The following is a 9,152-nucleotide window of genomic DNA, read 5'->3' as shown; positions in this document are numbered from 1 at the left end:
TTTAAGGGCAGGGCAGTCTTCTGGAAGTGCTTTGATCAGGCCTAATGGGAATCCACACTCCTGATACGGATTAACTGTCTAAAAGAAAATCTTCCCAGGAGTAAATTCTGCTGTGGGAGTGACTGGGAGTGAGCCACTTGGAAGCAGCCATTCGAAAAATGCAATCAACATAAAATGATGTGTAAACCCGGACAGCGTGGCCTGCCATGAAAGGGCGATGTGTTAAAATGAAGAAGGTGATGTCATGACAATCACAAGCAGATGGACAAAAGGAACTGACAGCTAGTCACTACGGAGTCGTTAAAAGCACAGCCCATTGCTGCTGGTAGAGGGCTGGTCAGATGAGGAAGGCAGTGCACATCTGGCAGCACAAACATTTCATCACTGTTCTGCAGGGGATCAGGCTTGTCTCACTCCTGGGTCCTTAACTCTGTTTAGCCATCTAACAATCGGTTTGCTTTTCCAGGTGCCCAGGAATGGCCCTTCTTGGAGGGCAGACATAAACATCTGGTCATTTTAAAGGGGCATCCTCCATTGATGATTAATTGATACATTACAAGACATGAAACAGGACCAGTGGGGACGTAGTTTCCCAGAGGCTGGTCACTTCTGGGTGCCCTGACCTGGACATTTGTGAGCACCTGCGCCTTGAGCTGTGAAGTCCTCATCACAGTATGGCCCCTCAGAGGCTTCATGGGATGCTAGACTCCTTCTCTTCCCTATCTCCCACTCCTCTCTTAATAAGGGTGGTGTTATTTTCTATACTCCAAGTATGCTTTATTTGTCTAAAAAAGCACTAGAGTGCATTTAACCTATTTTGTAGAAAGTTGCAAATGTAAGAGGAGAGATGCTGAGCACATCCAAGAAATGACTAGAAATTGGGTACCGAGACCATTTGGCTGGGCAAGATGAGGATGCACATGTGAGATGGTGGGAAAACATTTCAAATATGGAACATGAGTGCAGTAAGCATCTGAGAATCCTATTCTATGGCTGAGTTTTCTCCCCCATATTATGAAGGTGAAGAGACTTACCTGATTCAGGAATAACTGGCCATGCCTAGTTCTGCCTTCCTACCTCCTAGGAGTGAGCAGCCACACAGAGCTCCTGTTCTGCTCTGCCTTTCTGGGGGAATGCTCCTCCCCCTGCCCCAGGGCCTCTTTCCAGGCTGGGCTGCGCGGCTGTTGGGGTTTGGAATTATCAAGCCCACATGTCCACTTGGTTAACAGACCTAATGCAACATCACTCACTTGGTGATGTTCTATCAGTAATAAAAATAGTATTTGGACTTTCATTTTATTTATCAATGTATTAAGTGTTCTTTACCCCCACATGCTTGCAGGAAGAGATATGTGATTTACTGAGGACCACAAGAGGTTTTGTGGAAAGATCACAGGGTCTGAAGCTAGGAGCCCACTGTTTGAATTCTGACGCTATCACTTCCTAGTCTAGGAGCTTGGGCAAGTCATTTAACTCAGCAGTTTTCCATGGGTGGTTTTTAAACTTGATATTCCAGGATCCTTTTGGAGACCTGTGAGATCAAAACCATTTTAGTAATAGTACTAAGCTGTTACTTTCCTTTCTTGTTTGTTGACATTTATGCTGATGGTGTGCAAATTGAGGCAGTGGGACCACGCTGTACTAGTCATTGTGTTCTCTAACACCACCCACTCGCAGGAAAAAAAAAAAAGCCAATTTCATTTAAGAATGTCTTCAATGATGCAGTAAAAATTAATTTTGTTAAATCTCAACCCTTGAATACATGTCTTCTCAATATTTTGTGTGAAGAAATTACACATAAAGAGAGCAATTTTGTAATAGAGCGCCCCTGTTGAGAGCCCTCCCAGGAAGAGTTATCCTCACCACCTATGGGACAGATTTCCAGCAAGTTCTGCAGCATGGTACCACAGTGGCTTCCCTGCCATTCCGTGAGCCACACCTCTGCCATCTGCATTCAAGTCTGGATCAGCTCTAAGGAAAGGGCAGGGACTTCTTTCTTGGTCACTCTGTCTCAGCTGTAGGGTACTGGATGCCTCTATATCTGCTATTGTATTGCTTAGTTTCCCCCTGACATTTTACTACCTAATCCCTCATTCCTCCAATGCTCTGTATAACTTTAAAGTCTTTATACTAAACTTCCTTGTTCAATTTCCTGTGTGGTTTCTCTCTCCTGATTGGACCAGGTTGATAAGATGGTTTCCTCTACAAGGAGATCTACCGTCTACCAATAAGATGGTTTCTTCTACAAGGAGCCTCCAGGCCGCCCCTGTCCTGTGTCCAATAGTGCCCTGAATGTTCATTAAGATTCTGTGGTAGCAAAAAAAGGGTTTTTAAAGACCCTGCCCAGGGGCCTGGACTTGCATAATCTGAGCCTGGGTGGAGAGCACCTTGTCTCATTCATCCAAGGCCCCATTTGCTTCTTGGGCTGTATCTCGTTTCCATTTCTTCTCACAAGGTGGATGGAACAAAAATGCCTTCCCAGCTGGGTAGGAAGCCAAAGCTAAATAGCAGCTCTGAAACTGGCAAAGCTGCTTCTTTCTTCCCCTACCTCTCTCAGGTCCTTCCTGAGGGTGAATGGCTGGAGTGGAATAGCTTGGCCAGTCTCAAAACTGCAAGCTTCCCCTCTCCCCACCACATTCTCAATCTGGGCTTCATCTGGGTCTCTGATGGGATGAGGTGGGATGGTGCAGCCATGAGGATGGGGATTGATGGCAGACTTGATTGGAAGGACACCTCCCAGGGCCTTCTGGGGTTCTAAGAAACCAGAGAAAGCCCAAGAAGAGGAGGTTATGAGGACCTGTCACCACATCTGGAAGAGGTCACTTATTACTACATCCTCTGAACTTCTTCCCATTTCTACTTCTGTCAACATTTCTTCTGCTAAACTACCAGCTCGATTTCTCTAAAACGCCCTATGTCCTGTTACAACCACTTATCACTCACCTTATGAGTTCTGGTGTGGTGCTCTGTCCCTTTCCCATGCTGCTCCCCCTCCCTAGAGCATCCTCCTTCCCCTGGATACAGCTAAGCTTTCAGGTCCAGCACCACATCCTTTGGGAACTCTTCCAGGATTCTGAGTTGATCTGAGCAGCCCAAGTATATTCCTCACACCCTGCACTGGGCAACCAGACTGCCATCTCCTTAAAGACAGGAACTGAATTTTCATCTCTATGCTAGGATCTAGCTCAGTGCCTGTATGCCTATATTTTTCAAAGAAAAAAGTATATAATTAAAAAAGGACTACTTGTCTTATCGGAGCTTGAGGTTGTTCAATGCATATCTGCTGTTACTGGAACCAGGTTAAATGTCATTAATACTAATGAAGAAACCAAGGCACAAAATGTTTAGGTGACCTGCTTAAGTCACACAGCCAGTAAGTGACTGAGGCCGAACTCTAACAGGTAGCCTCTCATGGATGACATTTGGAGGAGCTACAGGAGGGTGATGTTCTTGGGACATGGGTCAGGGCAGCCAGGAGGGCATGAGAGTCTGTCAGGTGTTTGCTGAAATTACTTCACTGTCTGTCCTTTTAGAACTAGGGAGGGAAAGCCAGCGTCGCTGGGAAGCTGTCCTCGGCATGTGGTCATAGGCATTGCTCAATGTTCTCTCTGGGATGTGGTATACTGTGATGAGAGCTGGTGGAGGGAGAACTAATAGTCCTTATCAGAAAAACCAGCAGGACCCCCTTACCCCTGTACCCTCACACATCTATAGACACAACACTCACATCTCAGAAGCCAAGCCAGACAATTTGAAGGAAGCAGCTCTACTGCCTTGAGCTCCGGCTCCCAAGTTCTGACCCCAAGTGTCATGGGGGACAATGACTCAGGTTTATACCAGCTAGCTGTTTTGGTCAGCTAGCTGATCAGAAGGGCTCAGAGACCAAAGGGGCTGAGATCACATGGGTGATTAGGTCAATTTCACACACACAGCAAGAAGCAAGGGGAGAGGGACAGGGTAGGACAACACACGTAGAACACTACAACAGGACAGAGGGAAAACATACGTCATCCTGAGTCATGCCATGCTCACATGTCCTGAACTCAGCCAACACTTCCTGCTCATGGTGTGGTTATAAGAACCAGAGCTGAGGTTGGAGCAAGGGGCTCAAAAGTCGGATGGTGACTGGGGCCCAATCCCATCAGAGAGACATGCGACAAGTATGACTGGCCACAGAGGTAACTTATCAGTTCATCTGCTGAGAGCCATGGGTGTTTATCTGCATTTCTAGGGGATCATGGCATTGCCAGCAGGTGGCTCATTGAAGATCGAGTGCCTCATGGGTCTCGTGTGTATCCTGAGCACTTGGCGCTTCGCATGCCTCATGTATATTTAGTGTGTGTCATGAATATTCAGTGCCCACTCAGCTCCTTCGTCCCTTCCTATCTGTGCATACACACACATGCGTCACATCTTTATCTATGCCTAACATGGCTCACAAGCATTTGCTTCTACTTAGTTTCAACTATCCTCCTGATTTATTTGTCTTATTTACTAGAGCAGAATCCAACATTTTAATCCCAGCCAATCCACATTACACCAGGTCTGTCTACTAGAATAGTAAACCCCAATTCTGAACCCCACTTTACAATCTGCAAAGGTCTTTCACATTCACAGTCTGATTTCATCTTTGCCACTGTCCCATGAGGCAGGAGTTAACATCCCAGTTCAGAAGATGAGTACGCTAAGGCTCAGAGGTTAAATGGCTTTCCTCAGGCCACACACACACATTCAGTTGGTGGCAGAGAAGACATGAGCTCCAGTCCTCTGGCCTCTGGTCAAGCATGTTTTCAGTTCTATCAGCCCACCCCTCGATCATTTTCACTCCCCTAAGGATCCGCAACTTTTGTAGCAGAACTTGCAGAATTCATACCTTTTATTACAGCTCCTGTCCTGGTACAATCTGATCTGAAGAAGCTGTTACTTCTGGTACCCTGGGTATCAGACAGACAGACACACACACACACACACACACGCCCCACAGAGAAAGGAGCTGCAGCAATGAGCAGGCCTGAGCAGAGTCTCACAGGGCCTTTTCTAGTCAATGACTGCAGACCTAACTGCATGGTCATTATTTCACAAAGGGGGTCCTCAGGAGGCTTCCCTGCAGCCAGTCCCTCCAGAAGCTTATCTGCTTAGGCAGAGGGGCAGCAGTTTGAGCAGAAGAGCATCTGCACCCTGAGAATACCATAGCCCTCTCAGCATTAAACCCCAGGCCAACAACACTCTACCAATCTCTGATTCCTCCCTTTTCTCTCTTTTCAAGGAAGCCAAGGACCAGGGAAAGAATGTTCTATATGAGTCAACCAGCCAGGCAGCACCCAGGGAACCCAATAGCCACTTAAAACAGGAGTAAGCATTCGTGCACGAGCCAGCCTTCCACAGAGGCTGACACGGGCCCACTTCTCCAAGTGTGTGCAATACTAAGGGTGAAGGAGTGGAGGGGGCTGGCCCAGGGTCCTGCAGCCTGGCCCACCAGGGCTGCCTGTGTGCGTGCTGCTGCTGCTGCTGGCTGCACAGCCTCTGCAGAGCTGCCTCTTGCTGTTGCTGCCGATAGTCCAAGGGGTCTCAATAGCTGGGTGAGAGGAACATCACACTGGGTGTGGCTCTGCCTCAGGTGAGGCTTGATGTGTGACTAGTGGAAGTCAAACTAAAAACAAGGATCACTTTAATTATTTCATTTAGCCAAAAGATCCCTTCTGGAAAATGATTCCATTGTGAGGAAGTCCTCAAATACATGTTTCCAAGCAGAACTGAAGCTTGGATTTCAGGCACCAGAGGCTGGTAACCTCTGGTTTCCTCTGGTTCAGAAACCACCTGGCTTCTCCCCTATTGAAGAAAGGTCCTCCCAGACCATTGCAGATCGGAGGTGGGACTCTCCTGTGGGGTTAACATGGCCGTGAAGGGTAACAGTGACCCACACATTGAGGCCTGGCATGATGCCCATCAGCTTATGTGTGTGATGGCACAAGATCCTCACAGGGGCCTCTGGACCATACCGTTGGACACTGATGACTCGCCAAAGGTGATTGACACAGCTGGACTTAGGCAGATACATTTGTAAAGTCCAGCCTGTGCTCTTGGCAAATTTGCTATCTCTGGCCAGGTGCAGATTTAGAAGTTGTACAATCCAACTCCCTCCAATAGCACACATTAAAAAGAAAGAGGCACTAGACTGGAAAGTAAAGGGACAATGATGTTCCAGACAGAAGGTGCTGCACATGGCAAAAAAAAAAAAAAAAAAAAGACACAAAAGCAAGGGATAAAACAGAGTGCTTGGAACACAGCAAGAGATTCAGAGAATTCAGAACTTATCTCAGTTGTAAGAGAGCCAAGGTCGCTCAGGCAGGGAAGGGCTGATCCCTACAGAATCTGCCATGGCATCCAGGTCCTATCCCAAGAGGCTAAGCCATCATCCAAGGATTTTGGATTTTATCATAGATGAATTGAGGTTACAGAACTTGTCTAAGGCTCAATGGTAGCTTTTAAGAACCAAAAATACCCAGACCCCTCATCAAGGTGACGCCTGTCTTTTCCATCATCCCACCGTGCGTGTCTTGGGCTGTGCGGCTTCTGGCAGAATTTTCTTCTGCAAGCAGGAGAAACAAGGCAAGCCCAGACTTAAGATGAAGATGAAGACAAGGAGTCAGCATGGAGCTTAACGACCAGGCCTCCCCTGAGCCCGGGCCTGGCCTAGAACCACCCACCTCCCACTACTCACTCTGTGATTTGTGACCTGAAAGCAAAAGGCTCAGGAATTTGACCCAATGGTTGATCTTCCCAGGAGAAGGAAGTCTGAATGGGGAAGAGAAAGTGATGCCCTAGTATGTTGAATTTCAGGATATGAAGAACATGTTCAGACAGCATCTGTGATGGTTTCAACTGCTCCTTGAGTTAGGACCTGCCATTTGGCATCAGAATGACTCTAAACTTTAGGCCACCAGAGAGGGATCCTTTAGTGAGAAGTCGTATGTGTCTTTAAGCAAACGTTACATATTGATGTTTTCAGTTAGCAACTTGAGAAGAGACTGACTTTTTAAATGACAGGATGAACCTGAATTACCTTAAAATTGTTCATTCATTAAATTGGTAGATACTAAACCTGAGCTATATACTAAACCAGGTGCCAGGATGCCAGGATGTGTGCGCTGAGTGCCACCATATGCTTCAAGGAGATGCATGCAAGCTGAGTGCTTAAATGAAAAAAATATCAGAAACGAATGCAATATGTAATATAGAGTACAGTACATATATTAAACATTAGTCAGAAAAAACAAGGAGAGACAAGTGAATACACGTGAGGCTGAAGCTGGCCTTTTGGACTGAGTTAGGCTGGCAAAGTATTACATTAGCCAGGGTTTCCCAGACTAGCTTGTGCTGAAGCTGTCATCTGTGGTCCTGCATCTGGAAGACGTCCTGGTGTGGGGATTGTGCACCACCTAGCGTTGGCATAAAGCCACTGTACATATCACAAATGTTGGAAGGAAGGCAACCTCCCCCAAAGAAATATGTGGAGCTCATAATTTTTCAGTGCACTGCCAAATGCCATAAATGCTTATATATGTTATCTCATCTAGACTGTATTAGAGCCCTATGCGGTCGATATTGTCATCACCATGTTATTGATGAAGCCGCAGAGATTCAAAAAGGTTAAACCATTTGATCAAAGTCCCCTGAACTAAGGGCCAATGCAGGGAATTGAACCTCCCTCCCCCTGTACTCTGTTAACTTCCTAACTTTTCTGGTATCGAGGAAAGGATTAGGCATCTCATGACCAGGTTTAGAATTCTGGGATGATGGCTCAGCCTCTCAGGATAGGACCCAGACGCCATAGCAGATGCTGTGGATATCAGCCCTTGCCGGCCTGAGTGGTCTTGGCTCTCTTACAATAGAGATAACTTCCGGCTTCTCTGAACCTCATGCTGTGTTCTCGGCACTCCGTTTCATCCCTTGCTTTAGTGTCTTTTTTTTTTTTTTTAAGGTGAAGTTTCACTCTTTGTCGCCCAGGCTGGAGTTCATTGGCATGATCTTGGCTCACTGCAACCTCTGCCTCCTGGGTTCAAGTGATTTTCCTGTCTCAGCCTTCTGAGTAGCAGATTACAAGCGCCTGCCGCCATGTTCGGGTAATTTTTTTTTCTTTGTATTTTTAGTAGAGATGGGGTTTCACCACGTTGGCCAGACTGGTCTCGAACTCCTGACCTCAGGTGATCCACCCGCCTTGGCCTCCCAAAGTGCTGGGATTACAGGCGTGAGCCACCGCGCCCGGCCCTAGTGTCTTTTTTCCCCCCCATGTGCAGTACCCTCTGTCTGAAACATCATTTTTCTTTTATTTTCCTACCTAGTGCCTCTCTCTTTAAGATGGTTAAAGGGAAACTTCTGCCAGGAAGCCTCCCCTGGCCCTCTCAGGTTGTGCTAGTTGGCTCTCTGTGTTTTCACAGCACTGTGTGCATTCCTACGTCACAGTGCACCACAGAACACCTGTCAGACATCTGAACACAGAACACCTGTCAGTCAACAACCCCCAGGAGACTGTCAGCTCTGTGTCCCCAGCACCTAGCAGATGCTCGACCCATTGCAAGAGCTTGATAAATGGGTGTGTTTTTGTTCTTTGAAGTGGATAGACTGAGATTTTCTGGATGGATTTGAAGTGGATTTGATAGTCTATAGGTCAAGTAAACAGACTGATACCTGTCACAAGCAGGAAGCCCTTTGAGAACTCAGGTGCTTTAAGTCCACTGGGTTCCCCTAAATCCAATCATATGGAGATATTGTCAGCAGAAGATTACCCCATGATCTCAGATGTCAGAGCCAGCCCACCCTACCCGCACTCTGCCAATTCTCTTATTTTCTGTGTTTCTGAAAGCCTGCTATATTCCTGACCCCATGTCTAAACAACTGAAATTTAGCCTATGTCTCTATCAATTTGCAGATGCTGGGACTAAATGTCTAAGGATATTTCATTCCCTCTTCAGACCTTGAAACCTAGATGAGAACATATGGCACATATTACCCCACATATGAGAACATGTGGCATGTCTACGGTCACTTATGTTTGAGGCCACAGAGGCAGTGTTGTGTAGAGGCTAAGCACACCAGCTCTGGAGTCAGAATGTTTAGGCCATGTCAGGTAACATCTCTGCTTGTAACAAGGT

Source organism: Cebus imitator, unplaced genomic scaffold, assembly GCF_001604975.1.
Source record: "Cebus imitator isolate Cc_AM_T3 unplaced genomic scaffold, Cebus_imitator-1.0 Scaffold286, whole genome shotgun sequence".
Classification (NCBI taxonomy): Eukaryota; Metazoa; Chordata; class Mammalia; order Primates; family Cebidae; genus Cebus; species Cebus imitator.
This window is presented reverse-complemented; position numbering follows the sequence as displayed.